This window comes from Leopardus geoffroyi, chromosome A1 (assembly GCF_018350155.1).
Source record: "Leopardus geoffroyi isolate Oge1 chromosome A1, O.geoffroyi_Oge1_pat1.0, whole genome shotgun sequence".
Classification (NCBI taxonomy): Eukaryota; Metazoa; Chordata; class Mammalia; order Carnivora; family Felidae; genus Leopardus; species Leopardus geoffroyi.
This window is the reverse complement of record NC_059326.1, coordinates 157,921,438-157,945,109: the sequence shown is the minus strand read 5'-3', so window position 1 is coordinate 157,945,109 and position 23,672 is coordinate 157,921,438. Positions and strand designations below refer to the sequence as shown.

The 23,672-nt window shown below is 37.7% G+C and overlaps 1 long non-coding RNA gene across 1 annotated transcript in view; it reads right to left on the bottom strand.

Annotated features, from left to right (window-relative positions):
* LOC123608603 overlaps window positions 1-23,672 on the bottom strand; it is a 79,388-nt gene that overhangs the window by 14,156 nt on the left and 41,560 nt on the right. The window contains exons 3-4 of the long non-coding RNA XR_006717333.1: window positions 20,138-20,223; window positions 14,537-14,616 (exon numbers count right to left, since the gene is read on the bottom strand). This is a non-coding gene — a long non-coding RNA (uncharacterized LOC123608603). The remainder of the gene's footprint in view (window positions 1-14,536; window positions 14,617-20,137; window positions 20,224-23,672) is intronic.

Genomic DNA, 23,672 nt, shown 5'->3' with positions numbered 1-23,672 from the left:
TTATCCAAGGTATACACACACACACATAAAGTGAGAGGTAGAATAGTATATACATTTTTTTATTTGTATTTTCTTTTTAAAGGAAAAATTTATAGTTCTATAAATGCTTGCATGTGTGCAGACTGGCTTGGACATAAGACAAAAGACAACTGGAGAACACGGTTGCCTCTTGGAAAGGAGATATAAAGGGGGAAAGGGTGGGAGGAGATTGACTTTTTAACGTGTCCTTTTTGGTAGCTTTCAAATTTTGTGTACTTATGTTCATCACTTATTTAGAGATTGGCAGAGTCAATTAAAAAACATAACCCAACCAAATGCTGTCTACATGAAACTCACTTCAAATATAATACAGGTAGGTTGAAAGTAAAAGAATAGGAAAAAGATATATTCGTGCAAACATTAATCAAAAGAAAGCAAGAATAGCCATTTTAATAACAGATAAAGTAGACCTAAGAACAAAGATTTACCACAGACAATGACATGACATAATGATAAAATGGTCAGTCTACCAGGAGCACAAGGCAGTCCTGGATATGTATAGCACCAAACAATAAAACTACAAAATAACTGAAGCAAAAACTAGTGGAATTGAAAGAAGCAGACAAATCTATAATTATAGAAACTTTAGCATTCCTCTCTCAACAACTGGCAGAAATCAGATAGAAAATCCGCAAGGATACAGAAAATTCTATAACACCATCAACCAAAATGTTCCATAAATGAAACAGTCCACCCAACAACAGCAGAACTCACATTCTTTTCAAGAATGATAGAACATACACTGAGAAAGACCATATATAAGGTCACAAAACAACTATCAACACATTTGATAGAATTTAACAGGGGCGCCTGGGTGGCGCAGTCGGTTAAGCATCCGACTTCGGCCAGGTCACGATCTCGTGGTCCGTGAGTTCGAGCCCCATGTCAGGCTCTGGGCTGATGGCTCAGAGCCTGGAGCCTGTTTCCGATTCTGTGTCTCCCTCTCTCTCTGCCCCTCCCCCGTTCATGCTCTGTCTCTCTCTGTCCCAAAAATAAATAAAATAAACGTTGAAAAAAAATTAAAAAAAAAAAAAAAGAATTTAACATAAGACTGTGTTCTCTGACCACAATGGAAGCAAACTAGAAATCAATTACAGAAAAACAATACATTTTTAAACAACTCATGGCTCAAAAAGATGTCTCAAGAGAAATCAAAGATTACAATGAAGTGAATGAATATGAAAGTACAACGTATCAACACTTGTGAGCCACTGTTAAAGCAATGCTGAGAGGAAAATTTATAGCACGAAATGCTTACAATAGAAAAGAGGAAAAGTCTTAAATCAGTAATCTAAGCTTCTACTTTAAGAGCCTAGGAAAAGAAGAAAAAAATAAACCAAAATTAAATAGAAGAAGGAAATTAAAAGAAAAACAGAAATCAACTAAATAAAAATTTGATTCGAAGCTGGCGGTGTAGGAGCACACTGAGCTCACCGCATCCTGCGGATCACTTAGATTCCACCCACACCTGCCTAAATAACCCAGAAAATTGCCAGAAGACTAGCAGAATGGATTCTCCGGAGCCAAGCATAGACGAAAGGTCCACGGAAGAGGGTAGGAAGGGCGGAGAGGTGGTGCATGCTACACGGACTGGCGGGAGGGAGCCAGGGCGGAGGGGCAGCCTGCAGGCCAAGCAGAGCCCCCGAGTCTGGCTTCCAAAAGTGAAGGGGCCGGACGGAGTGTGTTCAGACAGCAGTGGGACTTAACATCTGGAAGCTTATAAGTTAACAGTTCTGCTCTGAGAGCAGGAGGGCTGGAGTACAACTGGAGGGAGAGTTGTTGAGGCCCAGACAACAGAGCGCAGCTTGGCGGGGAACAAAGGCGCTCGCCAGTGCCATCTCCCTCACCCATCCTCCAGCCAAAATCCCAAAGGCAACCGGTTCCTGCCAGGGAACTGGCTTGCACCATACAAACACTGAACGCTGTGCTTCTGCGGATCCATCCCTCCGGCGGGTATGACTTCCTCCCGGCGCCAGAGGGCCCCTCCCAAAGCCAATCACGGAGGATAAGCAAGCTGAGCCTGCCCCTCCCGCCCCTGTGCACCTTGCTGATCCACCCCAGCTAATACGCCAGATCCCCAGCACCACAAGCCTGGCAGTGTGCAATTAGCCCAGACCGGCCACACCACCCCACAGTGAATCCTGCCCCTAGGAGAGGGGAAGAGAAAGTACACACCAGTCTGACTGTGGCCCCAGCGGTGGGCGGGGGGCAGACATCAGGTCTGACTGCGGCCCTGCCCACCAACGCAAGTTATTCAAGACAGCACAGGGGAAGTGCCCCCTAGTTCCACACCACTCCAGGGACTATCCAAAATGACGAAACGGAAGAATTCCCCTCAAAAAAAAAACCTCCAGGAAATAACGACAGCTAACGAACCGATCAAAAAACGATTTAAACAATATAACAGAGAGTGAATTTAGAATAATAGTCATAAAATTAATCACTGGGCTTGAAAACAGTATAAAGGACAGCAGAGAATCTATTGCTACAGATCAAGGGACTAAGGAACAGCCAGGAGGAGCTAAAAAATGATATTAACGATCTGCAAAATAAAATGGAGACGACCACAGCTCAGAATGAAGAGGCAGAGGAGAGAATAGGTGAGCTAGAAGATAAAGTTATGGAAAAAGAAGAAGCTGAGAAAAAGAGAGATAAAAAATTCCAGGAGTATGAGGGGAAAATTAGAGAACTAAGTGATGCAATAAAGAGAAATAATCTACGCCTAATTGGTATTCCAGAGGAGGAAGAGAGAGGGAAAGGTGCTGAAGGTGTACTTGAAGAAATAATAGCTGAGAACTTCCCGGATCTGGGGAAGGAAAAAGGCATTGATCCAGGAGGCACAGAGAACTTCGTTCAGACATAACTTGAATCGATCTTCTGCATGACATACCATAGTCAAACTGGCAAAATACAAGGATAAAGAGAAAATTCTGAAAGCAGCTAGGGATAAACGTGCTCTGACATATAAAGGGAGACCTATAAGACTCATGACCAATCTCTCTACTGAAACTTGGCAGGCCAGAAGGGAATGGCAGGAAATCTTCAATGTGATGAACAGAAAAAAATATGCAGCCGAGAGTCCTTTATCCAGCAAGTCTGTCATTTAGAACAGAAGGAGAGATAAAGGTCTTCCCAAACAAACAAAAACTGAAGGAATTTGTCACCACTAAACCAGCCCTACAAGAGATCCTAAGGGGGATCCTGTGAGACAAAGTACCAGAGACATCACTACAAGCATGAAACCTACAGACATCACAATGACTCTAAACCCATATCTTTCTATAATAACACTGAATGTAAATGGACTAAATGCACCAACCAAAAGACATAGGGTATCAGAATGGATAAAAAAACAAGACCCATCTATTTGCTGTCTACAAGAGACTCATTTTAGACCTGAGGACACCTTCAGATTGAAAGTGAGGGGATGGAGAACTATCATGCTACTGGAAGTCAAAAGAAAGCTGGAGTAGCCATACTTATATCAGACAAACTAGACTTTAAATTAAAGGCTGTAACAAGAGGTGAATAAGGGCATTATATAATATTCACAGGGTCTATCCATCAGGAAGTGCTAACAATTATAAATGTCTATGCACCGAATACGTGAGCCCCCAAATATATAAAACAATTACTCACGACATAAGCAACTTTATTGATAAGAATGTGGTAATTGCAGGGGACTTTAACACCCCACTCACAGCAATGGATAGATCATCCAGACACACGGTCAATAAAGAAACAAGGGCCCTGAATGATACATTGGATCAGATGGACTTCACACATATATTTAGAACTCTGCATCCCAAAGCAACAGAATATACTTTCTTCTCCAGTGCACATGGCACATTCTCCAAGAAAGATCACATTCCGGGTTGCAAAACAGCCCTTCATAAGTATACAAGAATTGCAATCATACCATGCATACTTTCAGACCCCAATGCTATGAAGCTTGAAATCAACCACAGGAAAAAGTCTGGAAAACCCCCAAAACCATGGAGGTTAAAGAACACCCTACTAAAGAATGAATGGGTCAACCAGGCAATTAGAGAAGAAATTAAAAAATATATGGAAACAAATGAAAATGAAAATACAACAATCCAAACGCTTTGGGATGCAGTGAAGGCAGTCCTGAGAGGAAAATACATTGCAATCCAGGCCTATCTCAAGAAACACGAAAAATCCCAAATACAAAATCTAATAGCACACCTAAAGGAAATAGAAGCAGAACAGCAAAGACACCCCAAACCCAGCAGAAGAAGAGAAATAATAAAGATCAGAGCAAAGATAAACAATATAGAATCTAAAAAAAAACTGTAGAGCAGATCAATGAAACCAAGAGTTGGTTTTTTGAAAAAATAAACAAAATTGATAAACCTCTAGACATGCTTCTCAAAAAAAAAAAAGGGAGATGACTCAAATAGATAAAATCATGAATGAAAATGGAATTATTACAACCAATCCCTCAGAAATACAAGCAATTATCAGAGAATATTGTGAAAAATTATATGCCATCAAACTGGACAACCTGGAAGAAATGGACAAATTCCTAAGCACCCACACACTTGCAAAACTCAAACAGGAGGAAACAGAATATTTGAACAGACCTATAACCAGCAAAGAAATTGAATCAGTCATCAAAAATCTCCCAACAAATGAGTCCAGGACCAGATGGCTTCCCCGGGGAATTCTACCAGACAGTTAAAGCAGAGATAATACCTATCCTTCTCAAGCTGTTCCAAAAAATCGAAAGGGAAGGAAAACTCCCAGACTCATCCTATGAAGCCAGCATGACTTTGATTCCCAAACCAGAGAGAGACCCAGCAAAAAAAAGAGAACTACAAGCCAATATCCCTGATGAATATGGATGCAAAAATTCTCAATAAGATACTAGCAAATCGAATTCAACAGCATGGAAAAAGAATTATTCACCATGATCAAGTGGGATTGATTCCTGGGATGCAGGGCTGATTCAACATTCACAAATCAATCAATGTGATACATCACATTAATAAAGGAAAAGATAACCATATGATCTTGTACCAACCAATGCAGGAAAGGCAATTGACAAAATTCAGGATCCTTTCTTAATAAAAACCCTTGAGAAAGTCGGGGTAGAAGGAACATACTTAAACATCATAAAAGTCATTTATGAAAAGCCCACAGCTAACATCATCCTCAATGGGGAAAAACTGAGAGCTTTTTCCCTGAGATCAGGAACATGACAGGGATGTCCACTCTCACCACTGTTGTTTAACAGAGTGTTGGAAGTTCTAGCATCAGCAATTAGACAACAAAAGGAAACCAAAGGCATCAAAATTCGCAAAGATGAAGTCAAGCTTTCACTTTTTGCAGATGACATGATATTATACATGGAAAATCCGATAGACTCCACCAAAAGTCTGCTAGAACTGATACATAAATTCAGCAAAGTTGCAGGATACAAAATCAATGTACAGAAATCAGTTGCATTCTTATACACTAATAACGAAGCAACAGAAAGACAAATAAAGTAACTGATCCCATTCACAATTGCACCGAGAAGCATAAAATACCTAGGAATAAGTCTAACCAAAGGTGTACAAGATCTGTATGCTGAAAACTATAGAAAACTTATGAAGGAAATTGAAGAAGATACAAAGAAATGGAAAAACATTCCGTGCTCATGGATTGGAAGAATATTGTTAAAATGTCAACACTATCCAAAGCTATCTACACATTCAATGCAATCCCAATCAAAACTGCACCAGCATTCTTCTCGAAACTAGAACAAGAAATGCTAAAAATCATATGGAACCACAAAAGACCCCGAATAGCCAAAGTAATTTTGAAGAAGACCAAAGTAGGAGGCATCACAATCCCAGACTTTAGCCTCTACTACAAAGCTGTCACCATCAAGACAGCATGGTATTGGCACAAAAACAGACACATAGACCAATAGATTAGAATAGAAACCCCAGATGACAAACGTATGGTCAACTAATCTTTAATCTTTGACAAAGCAGGAAAGAATATCCAATGGAAAAAAAGACAGTCTCTTTAACAAATGGTGCTGGGAGAACTGGACAGCAACATGCAGAAGATTGAAACTAGACCACTTTCTCACACCATTCACAAAAATAAATTCAAAATGGATAAAGGACCTGAATGTGAGACAGGAAACCATCAAAACCCTAGTGGAGAAAGCAGGAAAAGACCTCTCTGACCTCAACCATAGCAATTTCTTACTTGACACATCCCCAAAGGCAAGGGGATTAAAACCAAAAATGAACTACTGGGACCTTATGAAGATAAAAAGCTTCTGCACAGCAAAGGAAACAACCAACAAAACTAAAAGGCAACCAACGGAATGGGAAAAGATATTTGCAAATGACGTATCAGACAAAGAGCTAGTATCCAAAATCTATAAAGAGCTCACCAAACTCCACACCCGAAAAACAAATAACCTAGTGAAGAAGTGGGCAGAAAACATGAATAGACACTTCTCTAAAGAAGACATCTGGATGGCCAACAGGCACATGAAAAGACGCTCAACGTCACTCCTCATCAGGGAAATACAAATCAAAACCACATTCAGATATCACCTCACGCCAGTCAGAGTGGCCAAAATGAACAAATCAGGAGACTATAGATGCTGGAGAGGATGTGGAGAAACGGGAACCCTCTTGCACTGTTCGTGGGAATGCAAATTGGTGCAGCCACTCTGGAAAACAGTGTGGAGGTTCCTCAAAAAATTAAAAATAGACCCACCCTATGACCCAGCAATAGCACTGCTAGGAAGTTACCCAAGGAATACAGGAGTACTGATGCATAGGGGCACTTGTACCCCAATGTTTATAGCAGCACTCTCAACAATAGCCAAATTATGGAAAGAGCCTAAATGTCCATCAACTGATGAATGGATAAAGAAATTGTGGTTTATATACGCAATGGAGTACCACGTGGCAATGAGAAAGAATGAAATATGGCCCTTTGTATCAACATGGATGGAACTGGAGAGTGTGATGCTAAGTGAAATAAACCATACAGAGAAAGACAGATACCATATGTTTTCACTCTTATGTGGATCCTGAGAAACTTAACAGAAACCCATGGGGGAGGGGAAGGGAAAAAAAGAAAAAAAAAGAGGTTAGAGTGGGAGAGAGAGCCAAAGCATAAAAGACTCTTAAAAACTGAGAACAAACTGAGGGTTGATGGGTGGTGGGAGGGAGGAGAGGGTAGGTGATGGGCATTGAAGAGGGCATCTTTTGGGATGAGCACTGGGTGTTGTATGGAAACCAATTTGACAATAAATTTCATATAATTAAAAATAAATAAATTAAATAAATACAAATTTGATTCTCTGAAAAAATCAATAAAATTGACAAATCTCTAACAAGACAGACAAAGGAATAAAAGATAAGCCACATATTACCAATACCAGAAATTTTAAAAGGGATATCATGACAGACCCTGGATAGTACAGGAATACTGTGAATAAGTGGACACACATAAAAATAACAATTTACACGCAATGGACCAACTGTTTGAAAAGTACAAAGCACCACAACTAACCCACTATAAATAGATAATTTGTATTGTCCAACAATTATTCGGTAAATGGTTATTTCATGATCTAAAGATTCATCACTTAAAAGCTAAAAAAAATAATAATAATTAAAGCTAAAAAAAAAAATCTCCAGTCCTGGGGTGCCTGGGTGGCTCAGTTGGTTAAGTGTCCGACTTCAGCTCAGGTCATGATCTCACAGTCCATGAGTTTGAGCCCCACGTCTGGCTGTGTGCTGAAAGCTCAGAGCCTGGAGCCTGCTTCGGATTCTGTGTCTCCCTCTCTCTGCCCCTCCCCTGCTCATGCTCTGTCTCTCTGCGTCTCAAAAATGAATAAAAACATTAAAAAAAAATCACCAGTCCTAGATGTTTTCACTAGAGAATTCTTCCAAATATTTATAGGAGAATTTAAAAACCAATTTTACACAATCTCCCAGAAAACAGAAGAGATGAGAACCCTCTCAAGTAAATTTATGAAGCTAATATTAACGAAATAACACACAATGTGAGTGTAGAAAAGAAAACTACAGGCTAGTATCACTCATGAAAATACATGTAAAAGTCCTTAAGAAAACATTAGCAATTAGAATTCTGCAATAAATATAATTATATACCATGGAAAAGTAGAGTTTATTCCAAGGATGTAAGGTTACTTCAATATTTGAAAATCAGTGCAATCTGCCATATTAATAGTCTAAAGAAAAAAATTATATGATCATATCATTTGATGAGAAAAAACATTTGAGAAAATTCAACACTCATTCATGAAAGAAACTCTCAGAAACGTAGGAATAGAGAGGAACTTCTTAAACTTGATGAATTTAATATTACACTGAATGATGAAAGGCTAACTGCCTTCCCTCAAAGATTACGAATAAGGCAAAGGGGGCGCCTGGGTGGCTCAGTTGGTTGAGCATCCAACTTCGGCTCAGGTCATGATCTTATGGTTCGTGAGTTCGAGCACCGCATCAGGCCCTGCGCTGACAGCTCAGAGCCTGAAGCCTTCTTCAGATTCTGTGCCCCCTCTATCTCTGCCTTCCTCTGCTCGCACTGTCTCTCTCAAAAATAAATAAACATTAAAAAAAATTTTAAGATTAAAAAAAGGAATAAGGCAAAGAAATATGTACTCTTATTCAACATAATAGTGGAAGTTGTAACCATTAACATAAAGCAAGAAAAGGAATTAAAAGGCATACTGATCACAAGGAAAGATTAATAAGACTATCTCAATTTGCAGATAACATAATTATCCACATAGAAAATTTCAAGAAATTCATAAGAAAAGCTTTAATCATCAAGACAGTATGGTACTGGCACAAGAACAGACACTCACATCAATGGAAGAGAATAGAGAACCCAGAAATGGACCCACAAACCCATGGCCAACTAATCTTTGACAAAGCAGGAAAGAATATCCAATGGAATAAAGACAGTCTCTTCAGCAAGTGGTGCTGGGAAAACTGGACAGCAACATGCAGAAGAATGAACCTGGACCACTTTCTTACACCATCCACAAAAATAAACTCAAAATGGATGAAAGACCTCAATGGAAGACAGGAAGCCATCAAAATCCTTGAGGAGACAGCAGGCAAAAACCTATTTGATCTTGGCCGCAGCAACTTCTTACTCAACATGTCTCTGGAGGCAAGGGAAACAACCAAAAATGAACTACTGGGACCTCATCAAAATAAAAAGCTTCTGCACAGTGAAGGAAACAATCAGCAAAACTGAAAGGCAACTGACAGAATGGGAGAAGATATTTGCAAATGACATATCAGATAAAGGGTTAGTATCTAAAATCTATAAAGAACTTATCATACTCAACACCCAAAAAACAAATAATCCAGTGAAGAAATGGATGAAAGACATGAATAGACACTTCTCCAAGGAAGACATCCAGATGGCCAATCGATACATGAAAAAATGCTCAACATCACTCATCATCAGGGAAATACAAATCAAAACCACAATAGATACCACCTTACACCTGTCAGAATGGCTAACATTAACAACGCAGGCAACAACAGATGTTGGTGAGGATGCGGAGAAAGAGGATCTCTTTTGCATTGTTGGTGGCAATGCAAGTTGGTGCAGCCACTCTGGAAAACAGTATGGAGGTTCCTCAAAAAACTAAAAATAGAACTACCTACGACCCAGCAATTGCACTACTAGGCATTTATCCAAGGGATACAGGTGTGCTGTTTCAGAGGGACACATGCACCCCCATGTTGATAGCAGCACTATCAACAATAGCCAAAGTATGGAAAGAGCCCAAATGATGTCCATCAATGGATGAATGGATAAAGAAGATGTGGTATATATATATATATATATATATATATATATATATATATATATATATATATGCATGCAATGGAGTATTACTCGGCAATCAAAAAGAATGAAATCTTGCCATTTGCAACTACGTGGATGGAACTGGAGGGTATTACGCTAAGTGAAATTAGTCAGAGAAAGACAAAAATCATATGACTTCACTCGTATGAGGACTTTAGGAGACGAAACAGATGAACATAAGGGAAGGGAAACAAAAATAATATAAAAACAGGGAGGGGGACAAAACCCAAGAGACTCATAAATATGGAGAACAAACTGAGGGTTGCTGGAAGGGTTGTGGGAGGGGGGATAGGATAAATGGGTATGGGACATTAAAGGAATCTACTCCTGAAATCATTGTTTCACTATATGCTAACTAATTTGTATGTAAATTTTAAAAAATAAAAAATAAAATTAAAAAGGATAAAAAAAGAAAACTTCTAGAAATACTATGTGAATTCAGAAAGGTCACAGGATACAAAATTAACATTCAGAAAATCAACTTCATTTATATGTACAAGTATGAACACCAAAATTATAAATATACAATACCAATTACAATCACTCAAAAAATGACATACTTATGTGTAAATTTAACACTATAGTACTGTATTGTATTTGTATTTGTATGATGAAAATGGCAAAATGTTGATTAAAGAAATCAAAGCAGAATTAGATATATGGAAAGACATACTATGTTCATGGACTGGAAATTGCAACATAGTAAAGATGTTACTTCTTAAATTCATACACAGTTGATCCTTGAACAATGCAGGAATTAGGGATGCTGATTCCTTCCACATACAACTTTTAACTTTCCAAAAACTTAGCCACAAATAGCTTACAATTGATAGGAAGCCTAACCCATAACAAAAAGAGACCATTAACAAATATTTCTATGCTATATGTATTATATACTATATTCTTAAAGTAAACTGGAGAAGAGAAAATGTTATTAAGAAAATCATACCAAAAAAATACAGTTAGAGTACTATACTATCTTTATTAAAAAAAAAGTGTTTAAGTGCATATGAGCAGTTCAAACCCATGTTGTTCAAGGGTCAACGGTATAGGTTTAATCCAATTCCCAGACAGAATTTTTATAGATACAGGCAAGCTTATTCTTTATAAAATTTATGTGAAAAGACAAAGAAACTAGAATAGCTAAAAAACCAAAATTTTAAAACAATAATAATGGAGGATAAATCAATCTACCCAATTTCAAGATTCATTGTGCAGCTACAACGAAAGTGTGTGGTCTTTGTGGAGTGACAGACACACAGATTAACAGAAAAGAATAGAAAACCTAGAAACAGACTCACACAAATATGTCCAGCTGACTTTTGACAAAGGTGAAAAGCAATTCAATGAAAATAGGAAAGTCTTTTCAATCAATGGTGCTGGAGCTGTTAGACATCTATAGGAAAGTAAATAAATAAGAACTTTGACCTAAATCTCACATTTTATACCAAAATTAACCCAAAATGGATGATGGATTTAAATGTAAAATCTTGTTACCTTTTCTTTAAAAAAAAAAAAAAAGTGTATTTATTTGAGAGCTAGAGCATGAGCACCAGTGGGGGAGGAGCAGAGAGAGGAGGAGAGAGAGAATTCCAAGCAGGCTCAGTGCAGTCAGCACAGAGCCCATTGCAGGGCTCGAACTCACAAACCATAAGATCGTGACCTGAGCTGGAATCAAGAGTTGTACTCTTAACTGACTGAGCCACCCAGGCACCCCTGTTACCTTTTCATTGTTAGTAAAAAAACAGGAGAAGATATTTGGGATTGAGGTCTAAGTAAAGAGTTCTTAGGCTTGACACCAAAAGTACAATCCATAAGAGGGAAAACTGATAAATTGGGCCTCACAAAAATGAAAACTTTTGCTCTGCAAAAGACCACATGGGATAAAAAGACAAGCTTCATACTGTAAGAAAATATTTGCAAATTATATATTTGGCAAAGGACTGGTAACTAGGGTATATAAAGAACTCTTAAAACTCAACAGTGAAAAAACAAGCCATCCAATTAGAAAATGGGTAAAAGACATGAAGATGTTTATCCTTGTCACAGCAGTTGTTTGCAGAAGACTTGAATTTAAAGACTATAAAAATTATATGCAGATATGAACTTCACATGCTGGACAAGAAACCAAAAAGATAAACAGGCTGTACTTTGGAATTCCTAGTAATGATGTTATTTGGGACTAAATAATTCAGACTGTTTAGATGCTGAACTAATAAATTATAGGACAATTTCTGTGGGTAGACTAGGGTCTTCCCCATATGGCATTCCCAGTGTCAGTCCCAGGAGGGGTCTGAAGTAGAAATGTGGGGACTCTGGAGAATGGCACTTTTACTGGAGAGATGAAAACCTCTCTTCTCCCTTGAAGCTTCTTGGGAGAATTTCAATATTCCCAGACTGAGCTAGCAAGTGAGAAATCATCCCTTTAGTCACCCTGAGACATGGCTGGTCCTAGAAGCTCTGCCATAGATATAAATTATACTTCCCAACATCACTCTGGTCCACTCCCATGTTGGGTGAAGTTTGTGGAAACTTGCAGCCTGGTCTCTGCTGTGTAGAATTAGAAGAACTGGTTTTTGCTTTGGACTGAGTAGCTAAGGGTACAGAAAGGACCCCTGCCTTCCAACACCAGATCGGAAAGATGGTTAAACATCTTTGTACATCAATTTCATAAAAGTTACTGACAACAGAGGCAACATGTGGTGGCTTTGCAGAAAGCCCAAATGAAAGAACACACAAGACATGCTCCATCCTGCATATCCTCAAAACAGCACCCTTTGGAACACAGGAAAAGTTGGTGGAACATTTGAGAGTGGTACCAATTTTGAGGCAATCAGGCTGGTCTGTGAGACTAGAGCTCACATCACTTGGGTTATTTAGGGGAAATATGATAATATTTTGTAGGCATTGGTTGTTGAGGCTGGTACATTTGGGTTTCACTAAGTTAAGAGAAAAGCTCACTCTCCCCTTTTCAATAACACAATGTCTTTTCATGAGAAGCCTGAAATAGCCGGGTTTTTCTCTGCTCTTCCATTCCTTTGAAACCCTACTCATAATTAGCTTCCCACAACTCCTAGGTTTCTTCCACCATTACTCATCATCCTGGTCTATTTGTGTTACAGATTATGATTTTCAACCTCCATTGGCTTCACCAAGGTTATTACCATTTTGTTATTTTAAGTCCATATTGCTAATCTTTGGGGAACATACCTACTTCTCCCTTATTACTATATTTAGAACTTTCAAGTAAGTCTGATAATCAAGAACAGACGTTCTTAATCTGAGGTCTTGTGGCTATGGAGATGCGTGGATAAAATTCAAGCTATCTGTGATTTTGGAGCAGAAAAAAAATCTCATCTTTGTTTTCATTAGCTTCTATTAACTTCTATTCGTTAACTTCTATTGAGCATTTCCTATTATTAATGCAAGCAACAAATTACCATGAAATAAATGGAACATAAAAGCTACTTTTATACTGCATTCTAATTGTTTCAAGTATCTCAAAAGTCACTTAATGTTCTTCACTAGTTAAAATTATGGTTGTTATTAGATGTGCCAATAGATCCTGTTATTTAATATGTTATATCATACATAATATCAAATATATATTATAAATTGAAGAAATATTTTGATAACTATTTCAATCAACATAATTGGTTTCTTCTGTAACCCTATAGTTTTATCCAAAAAAACAAAAAACACCCTTATTCTGGGAAAGGATCCACAAGTTTAACTGTCCAAGGGAATAACAATAGCACAAGAATGAGTTAATAGTTTTGGAGTAGCCAAATGTCTCTACAACACAATGGCAAAAAACTGAAACCAACCTAAATTCTCAATAACAGAAGATCGGTGAAATAAATTATGATACATACCTAGAGCAGAATATGATGCAGTTATTCAACATAATATTATAGAACACTGCTTAATGGCATACATGGGTAGGTAACACAACATGTTATATAAAAGAAAGAGTTGTACATGTGATTATTTTTTTGTAAATCAAACACATATATAGTGTATTCTACTTATACTACACATATATAGAAAATGGGTGTCAAGACACACAAAAAAATGCAAAGGGTTATTTACAGATGGTGGGCATTATCGGTAATCTTTCTATTCTACTCATTTGTGAACATTTTCTATCAACTTATAATTATTTTTTGCAAGAAAAATAAATAAAAATTATTTTTCAAAGAAATGAAGTCCTGAGAAACAATCCAAATGAAATGTTAATTTCTACCTTTGATCGGCTGTACATTCATTCATTCAGCAAATAAACTTCAGCTCAGTGGTTAATGTTACAGAATGAATTAATGTTATCTACAGGATCCATTATCATAATGAAAAAAAATCTACTGATTTTCATACAAATCATTTAGCAGCTGAACCAGTAAAAATTTTAATTAATTTAATTAAATTTAATAAATTTATAAATAAGATTAATTTATAATATAATATAATAATAATATATAATATAAATTTAAATTAATTTAATGATTTATTAATTTTCTAGGCTGTGGGACCTAAAGTCCAGTCTGTCTTTAGCACAAGTATCAGATATTCATTTCTTTCAAAATTGTATCCTACCTACCAATAAATAATTTTGTCTTCAGAAAATCCTTTCTGTTTTGTTTTGTTTTTGTTGATTTGAGATTTTGTTTTTCAAGTTTCCTATAACAAATAAAAATAAATTTAGGTTCTCATCATACAAATCCTATTAAAAAATAAGCATATTTTATAACAACATATGTTTCTGAATTCACAAGGCCCACAACAAAACTTCTCTTGTTTTCATAATTGTGCCATACTTTAAAATTTTGAGTAATTCTGAATCTTACTGTCACTGGAAAAGATATTCAGTTATTTTATTTTTATATCTGGGTGTTAGGAATTCCAAAATGCTACTGAAATAAATATGCCTATGATACTCCTTATATATTAACATTTTGCTAACATGTTATATGATAACATTAGCTGGGAAAAATATACTAAGTTTTAAAAATGCTCCTAACTACAGGTTTAAACCTTTACTAAAGGTTTAAAATACAACTCTTCTAAAATTAGACATTGATCTAACATGAAAGACGTGAATATAAAGTAATTGGCCTGATATTATTGTTTTTGTTCATAAAAGCACCAGAATTTACATAAGAAATGATGTCATCCCCTCTGAGTAGTCACCTTGGGAGACCACAGGCTAACTTCCGTGACATTTGCTTTTGCACACAACAATTTTAGCATCTTTCTTTTGGACTTATCTTTAGTCTGTTCCTTTTTTATTTTAAAGAAATGTCTTCAAAGGCAGCCAAATTTTGTCTTTTAAAGTTGGATGTGATCTTCATCGATAGCTAAAAGTAATCTAGGAGATGGGGCCCTGGATGTACCAGCTAGAATGAAGTAGATATGAAAGAAGGATTGAGGAAACACAGTGTGACACTTTATGTTAGGGGTGATATTCCAAGTATCCAACAAAAGGTATTTCAGGACACAGGCCAATCAAAACAGATGTTACTGGAGAAAGGTCCTGGAGTACCGTAACCAAGATCCAGATAGTAACTTTCTAGTAGCTGGGTTGTGCATTGCTCTAAAGAGTCCTGGAAGACAAAATGTAGCAGTGGGGATAAGTGGGCATTTGGGAGTTTCTGAGCTGTGGCATTTACCAGCCAACAAAGAGATTTAAGCTATTTTAATGTCCACTGAATATTCCAAAAAGTGAAGAAGCCACTGCTGTTTCTGTGTGTCTGGGGCATTGACTCTGAAGGCACTACCCAAGTGTTGTTTGAAGGTGTTGAGAGCGATAGTATTGGAATAAATGTGCAGGAAACCAGGATAACTATTTTGAAGGGCATTGCTTATCTGAATATTTAGAGTCTCTAAATTCTTTAGAACAGGCACCATGTCTTTTTCACTTTTTCTCCCTAGAACCTAACATATTAGCTTGGCATATAGTGGTTGCTTAATAAATATGTGTTGAGTGAATGGCATGTTTGTTAAAGAAAAATAACTTCAAAGTAATATCTCCTATTTAAGACCTTTTACAATTTTTATTTTTTAAACCTGTAAACTCTTCATTCTATTAGAGATAACTCTTTTTTGTTTGTTTATTAATTTATCTTGAGAGAGGGCGAGTGAGTGGGGAGGGGCAGAGAGGGAGAGGGAGAATGCCAAGCACAGAGCCAAACGTGGGGTTCAATCCCACGAACCACAAGATCATGACATGAGCCAAAATCAAGAGTTAGACGCTTAACCAACTGAGCCGCCCAAGCGCCCCTATTGGAGATAATTCTACAAATCGCTTTAAAGAGAGAAATCTATCAATATTTATTTCTGACTCAAAATACTTTGGATAGCTGCCTAATTCTCTCTGGAAAGCAGTCCTTTTTATTGCTCCTCTAATTTATCACATGAGTTTAAAAGCCACAGGTAAATGGGAACCTGTCTTTAACTTCTTGACCTTCCTATCATTTCTAGACACAAAGAATTTTCCTTTTAGCAGATAGGACTTGAGGCTTTCTCAAGGCTAGAGTTGCTATACCATGCTGTCAAATATTTACAAGGCTATGGGTATCTCGTATTATGTACTTAATGCATCATTTGCTTCTCCTAACATCCCCTTTTATAGCTGAGAAAATTGGGTTCTGGAGGACCTAAGCAACTTCCCCACATTTGCACAGTTAGTAAGTGGTGAAGATACGTTCTGAATTCAGGCAACTTGATTCCAGAATTGAGCACCCTTGACCAACACAATATAAGAAGGAACAAGAGCTTATTTACCATTAATCAACAGGGTAGAAATTGAAGGATTTCCCATACCTTAGAGCTCTCATTACATTGACTCAAAAAAAGTAGGTTTAGAGGGGCGCCTGGGTGGCGCAGTCAGTTAAGCATCCGACTTCAGCCAGGTCACGATCTCGCAGTCCGTGAGTTCGAGCCCCGCGTCAGGCTCTGGGCTGATGGCTCAGAGCCTGGAGCCTGTTTCCGATTCTGTGTCTCCCTCTCTCTCTGCCCCTCCCCCGTTCATGCTCTGTCTCTCTCTGTCCCAAAAATAAATAAACGTTGAAAAAAAAAATTTAAAAAAAAAAAAAAGTAGGTTTAGGAAGGGAGATTTCATTTTACATACATTTTACAAGTGATACTGAACACATATGATGTTGAGGAACTGTTCTAGGTTCTAGGAGGGCAGGAAAGAGACCCAGTCTCTTACTGGTTTTAAACATAGTACCTAGAAACTTACTCAAGTCTTCTAGGGCTACTTTTTTCATTACTCAAAATGGGGAGGGAAAAAAAACTGAACTCCTGTGTTCAGTTTGAATTTTGGATCCTAAACAATAATCATCCTTGATGAATTGCATAATAGACATATCTCTAGAAGGGAGGACATCTACTGCTTTCTTCCTTCTGGATTCCCTGGGTGAATATCTGATCACCTTTGACACCCTATGCTTATAACAATAGCAACAGAGGAAGGAGGAGGTAGAGGTCACAGTGAAACATATAGACTGTGTGGAACACAGGTACCATATGATCATTCTGTTAATGTGGGCAGCATTTTTCTGTTACTCTGGGATTACCCTGTATAATGATGGTATTCAGAGTCAGTTCCCCACAGGCTAATTATTTCATATATGAATTTTAGGTTTTAGGAGGCATTTCAAGTTATACAGTGGCCTTATGTATTATCATAATTTGGAATAATAGAAACATTAACTGAACTTTGTACCTTCCTTGAACGATTAAGTTGTACTTTAAAGGGAGGTTAATAAATAACCAATGGGAATGCTACTAAAGAACTAAACCATGAATAGTAACCTGTACTAAATGCCTTAAGCAAGCTGAAAAATATAAGAAAACCCTTTTTATTTTATTTTTTTTAAATGTTTTTATTTATTTTTGAGACAGAGAGAGACAGAGCATGAGCAGGGGATGGTCAGAGAGAGAGGGAGACACAGAATCCGAAGCAGGCTCCAGGCTCCGTGCTGACAGCTCAGAGCCCGAGGCTGGGCTCGAACCCACAGACTGTGAGATCATGACCTGAGCCGAAGTCGGACGCTCAACCGACTGAGCCACCCAGGAACCCCAAGAAAACCCTTTTTAACCATAAAGTATCTAAGATGTGCTGTAAGATTGGTCTTTTTTTTTTTTAATGTTTATTTATTTTTGAGACAGAGAGAGACACAGCATGAGCAGGGAAGGGGCAGAGAGAGAGGGAGACACAGAATGTGAAGCAGGCTCCAGGCTCTGAGCTGTCAGCACAGAGCCCAACGCAGGGCTCCAACCCACGAACTGTGAGATCGTGCCCTGAGCCAAAGTCGGACGCTTAACCGACTGAGCCACCCAGGCGCCCCTAAGATTGGTCTTTTTTAAGTAGAGTTGGTGACTCCATCTCATGTCTGCCCTGCTAAGATTTCAAGGTAAAATAAGAGTTACTAACAACAACAAAACAGTTCTTTTCCATTTTCCTCTAAAACCCAAAATTCTCAATATTAAAGTCATCCTAATGTTCTCAATTATTTATTTTTAATTATTTTTTATTCTATGATGAATAGCCTTAAATTTCCGTTTTGAAACAAAGTACAATATAAACTTAAAAAGAAAAGCAAACAGGGGCGCCTAGGTGTCCGCTCAGGTCATGATCTCACAGTTCCAGTTCGTGAGTTTGAACCCCGTTGGGCTCTGTGCTGACAGCTCAGAGACTGGAGCCTGCTTCAGATTCTCTGTTTCCCTGTCTCTCTCTCTGCCTCTCCCCTGCTTACACTCTGTCTCTCTCTCTCTTTCTCTCTCAAAAATAAAATAAGACATTAAAAAAAGATCAGACAAATACATAGGTAAATCATAATCAGGAGATTTCTTTCTTTCACCTGAAGATTTGATCTGTGGTAAACTAAAATTTTCTTTGGGAAAGATCATGTTTAAGTGACATTATATCACTATGATGTGAAAGAGTGCTTGACTAACAGCATATTTATCTATAAAATAAAAAGTGAGATCTGCCAGCCTTTTCTGAGAGCCAAACGTGCCAGAACTTTCCCTTGTTCTAATTTTGGCCCAAGAACAAACAAGAACCTTTAAAAAGCACCAAAAGCTTTGTTTTTCAAAAGCAAAATGCTGAGGTACATCCATCTTCTACCTTCTGGGAGATTAATCATGTTTAAATCTAATATTTGAAAGAAACCTCTCCCTCACACTCTTATTATACTGCAAGGCAAATAATCAAGTTAGTCATCCAGTAGTCACATAACCCATAAGAATAACATGTTAAAGGAGTTTTGTCAAAGGTATTAGAGAAAACCAGCCCGTTTGTCTCATGGATTGTTTTTGATTTTTCTGATCCTTTAAACTTCCTCTCCTGTGTTTCAGTCAGATCATCAGATCAATAATACCTGATGCTCAAACCTTGAGATTTCAGGCTCAGGAGTGATAGAGCACATGCAAAATAGGCATTGCAACACACATTTGGGCTTTGCGGAAACTATGGTGTAATATCCTGAAAAAAATAGTTTCAAGTCATAAAAATGCAGTGCACTGACCCCCTGGAGAGAATTGTGTCCACGGGTCCGGGAACGACGTCTGTTGTCCAACACCCTCACCCCACGTCTGAGCCCTTGTGCTCCATGTGGTTTTTCCCTCAGGGATCATTATTGGGTTTCATAATGGTTAGTTTGTGTATGAAAAAGGAAAGCTCAAGACTATAATTTCATACATACTTAAAAAAAAAAAGCGTATAAAGAAAATTCAGTAGTGAGACAAGTAATCTCCTGGAGCCTGCTGTGACCAAAAGTCTACCTGCGAGAAGGCTGAGCTGATAAATGAATGTCTCTACATGTATGGGGACAAACCACAGAGAGGAAAGCTTTGTGTCCCTTTGGCCTAGGGAGCTCTGCTCTCCTACTTCCCCACCCTTTCAGACACAAGGAGAGCACCCACAGAGAAATGGAGAGCAGCTGTTACAGCAAATGAGTATTAGGGCCATCAGAATCAGAAATTTAGTGACAAAAATAGGGGGAATATTTCTTTTAATTTTGGCAACCACATACTTAAAGAAATACTTTTTGGTAAAGGTGTAAGTGAAGGGTAGATTGAGAAAAGTGGAGCTGAAAGCAAGGCCTGGGGGTAAAAAGGGCATCAAGCAGAGAGGACCGGGAGGAGGAAGAGTTAAAGCCACATCAGGAGTTAGAGAGGCAGGTGCGAATACCTGGTAAAGGTTCTTCAGCCTTACACATGCAAAGTCTCCTTTCCCTGCAGATTCCCAAGTCATCTCACCTGGAGAGGAAGCATAACCTAGAGAGTAGAAAAACCTGGCTGTAAATCCTGGGTTAGCCCCTCACTCTCTGTGGGACACTGAGCCAATCACTTACTAGTTCTGCACCTTAGTTTCCTCATCTGTGAAGAGGAATAACTATAGGAGAATTAATCCAAGAAAATACCTGCAACATTGCTTGACACATAGCTTAAGAAATGTTAGATTTTATATTATATATATATATAATATTATATATTATATTGTATTCTATATTATATTATATTACATTATATTATTATTTTATTATATTATCAACAGCCATGTCAATATAATTTCCCTTCCAAAACAAATGTGTTCAAAACACGTTGCATCCCCTCCAGCTGTACTTAAGATTTAACGAAAAGGAAAGGTAACTTCCTCTTTTTCCCTTCTTTTAGTAGAATAAACTAAGGAGTTTTCTATATTTTTATTTGTATTCATCTGTGTATTCCTCTACATACAAAAAGTAAATCCTTCAAAACAACAGCATAAACATTAACACTCTTGTGTCTCATAGAGTAGACAGCTTACTAGGGGAGAAGTAGGAGCCTGTGTTCCTTTGGGAACAGAAAATTAAGTGGTAGAAACTGAGAAAGAGAAACCTGTGGAAAGAAGAAAGGAAATGGCAGAAACAACTGAAGATTGGTCTCTGGATTTTTACTGGGATGGATGCCATTTGCCTTGATAAACACCAAACTGTCCTGCCCAGTCATCTAACATCGTGAGTCTCAACTGAAGATGGTAGTAGGCTAAAAGCTGAGAAATGAAACTACCAATAGTGCTGGACATATGATCATCAGCCTGAAAGATACAAGTTCAGGTTCAATCAGGTTGTAAAGGTCATATATGTGCCCTTCTTGACTGAGAATGTCTGTTGAAAAGGGTATATATGTGATTTTCATATACAATCCCTCAGTTGAAAGCTTTAACAAGCAGTCATCACCTTTAGACTGAACTAACACAACAGCCTTCGAGCTAGTCTTCCTCATTTCACTATTAACCTGACTGTGGTCCATTCCCTACACAGACGCTGAGCTATCTTTGTAAAATATGAAAGTATATCAATCTCTGATTAGAAACTCTTAGGCAATAAATTCAAATTCCTACCATAACCTGTGAGATCTTGCCTTCTCTGGCCCTTGTCTTCTTTGTAAACTTCTTTTGTACTATCCAAGTTTTCATTAAATAGTGCTACACTTGCATCTCAAGTCCCCTTTTTATTATGGCCTCAGTGCCTTTGCACTGGCTATTCTCTCTCCCTAGAGCTCTTCTCTCACAGCTGTTCACAGTGACCAAGTCACCGCAAATATCACTCCCATTTCCAAACTACTCCATCTAGAGAAGGGACCCCCAAAATTCTCTGATCCAATTTAAGTTTCTTTATAGCACTTGTCACTAGATAAACTTTTTATGTATTTTTCTGCAAGTTTATCTCTTTGTCCTTATCATAACACAGCATCATGAGAACAGGAATCTTGTTATATCCAACGTTGTGCCCGGAGTAAATTGTTAGCTTCCACTAGACTTTTGTTGAACACATAAATGAAAAATATGCAAATAGAGCCTAGATGCTAAAAGAAGAAAAGGTACATGTGTCTATGAGAATATATTTCTAAAGGATTGAAAGATTCAAAAGATATTAGGAAAATGATATCTCAGGGATTAGACCTTCAAAAACTTTTGAGTAATGTTTATATATCCAATTGATTAATGGCCTCTGTCTAGTTTCTTATGCCTATAATTCAGGACCTAGCCTCCTGTCAACATTTGAAAGCCTTTTAGATAATCTATATGGAGAAGCTTGGGATAGAAACTCAACAAAGACAACAATCTAGATCAGAAGTGCAGACTCTAAAAACAAGTATGAAGAACTTTGGGCCTGATAATTCTACTAAGACTCAATCTATAGCAGAATGAAATATTCATGAAAATAAAAAAATATTTTAAAAAAACGTCCAATGAAAATCCTGTTTCATAGAAATAAACATACATTTAATGCCATTTTAAGCTAACATGAGATTTGAGACTGGAAATAAGTCATTCATCTTGTAAATAAAAATTTTGGCACAAACACGGTATCTGTTTGGAAAGTTTACATATCTATATTTCATAATTAGTTTCATGACTTATTTTCCTCATGTGAGGCTAATTCCTCTTGGACGCTCAAAGCAAATCTTGTTTTAAAAACAGGTCAGTGTTCTCAGTTTGCACTGATGTTCAGATAACTAGTTGTTTCAGACATAACTTTTAAGTAGCCAATAATAAAGTATGTGGTATTAAGTGTATATTCAAATATTGATGCCATAACAAAATGCTAAGACTCTGGTGTTTACTTCATCTGATTGTTTTCTAAGGCTGTAGGCAATTTAACTCAGAATTTTCTGAGAGGCCTTTTAAACATGAAGATTCATGAACCCACTTCATAAAGTTTTGTTGCTATAGATCTGAGATCCAGGAATCTGTATTTGTTTAAAGGGCTTCCAAGGTGTTATGGAGACCTGCCAGGCTTAGAAAATAGTGATTTTAACCCAGCCTCCAACTAGGATGAGAATGCTTTCATACACATTCCTTGTTATTCAGATATGTTTTGAGTTCTTCCAGAATGGGCAATCTCATCTCCATGTAGTTTGTTCACCTTTATTGGAAAGGTCTGATTGTCAGAAAGCTTTTGATTACATTAAACTGAAATGGGTCTGCCAGTGGTTTCCTCACATAGGTCTAGGGCTGCCCTCTAGCATAACAATGGTTATTATACACCAAACCCCTTCATACATTTTAATATAGCTTTCAGGTCCACACAAGTTTTTCTTCTACTGCTGAACAATCAGCTTCCACAAACAATTACTCACAGATCCTTTATCATCCAAGGTACCCCTGTGTCCCCCACCATACCATCCATATTCTCTTTTCAGAGCCTTCTCCTCCACCACTGTCAGATCTAGAGTCCTTAAAACAACTATGAACCACTTGACCCTGCATAGCAATGCAGCAACATGTTACCAGAGATCATAGGGAACTGAAACATTTCTTATACTGTTGGTTCTCAAATGCTGATATACCAAATGATGCCACAATGTGAGGACATTGTCACCAGTCCTTGATGAAATGAGAAAAGTGACTAAGTTCATTCACTCTAAAAGTCTGTACTTTTTTCTCATACTATATCCCGCTCCAATCCTTTTAAAATTTAATGTTTTTAATGGAACGATAAGGGTCATTGGTTGGTTGGCTGGTCTGTTCTACTAGAAAGTCAGCTATCCTAGGTTGATGAGCCCCATTTCTTTAAAAGTTGTATTGTCCACAAAGACCAAAATCTGGGAACCACTGCCCTAGCTTTGCCTCCCTTGGTGACATACTAGTAATCTCCAATCCAACTTTTGTTTCTAGAACACTAACCACATCACAAGCCACAGTGCCTCACAAATCATTAGATCATTAGAATCAATAG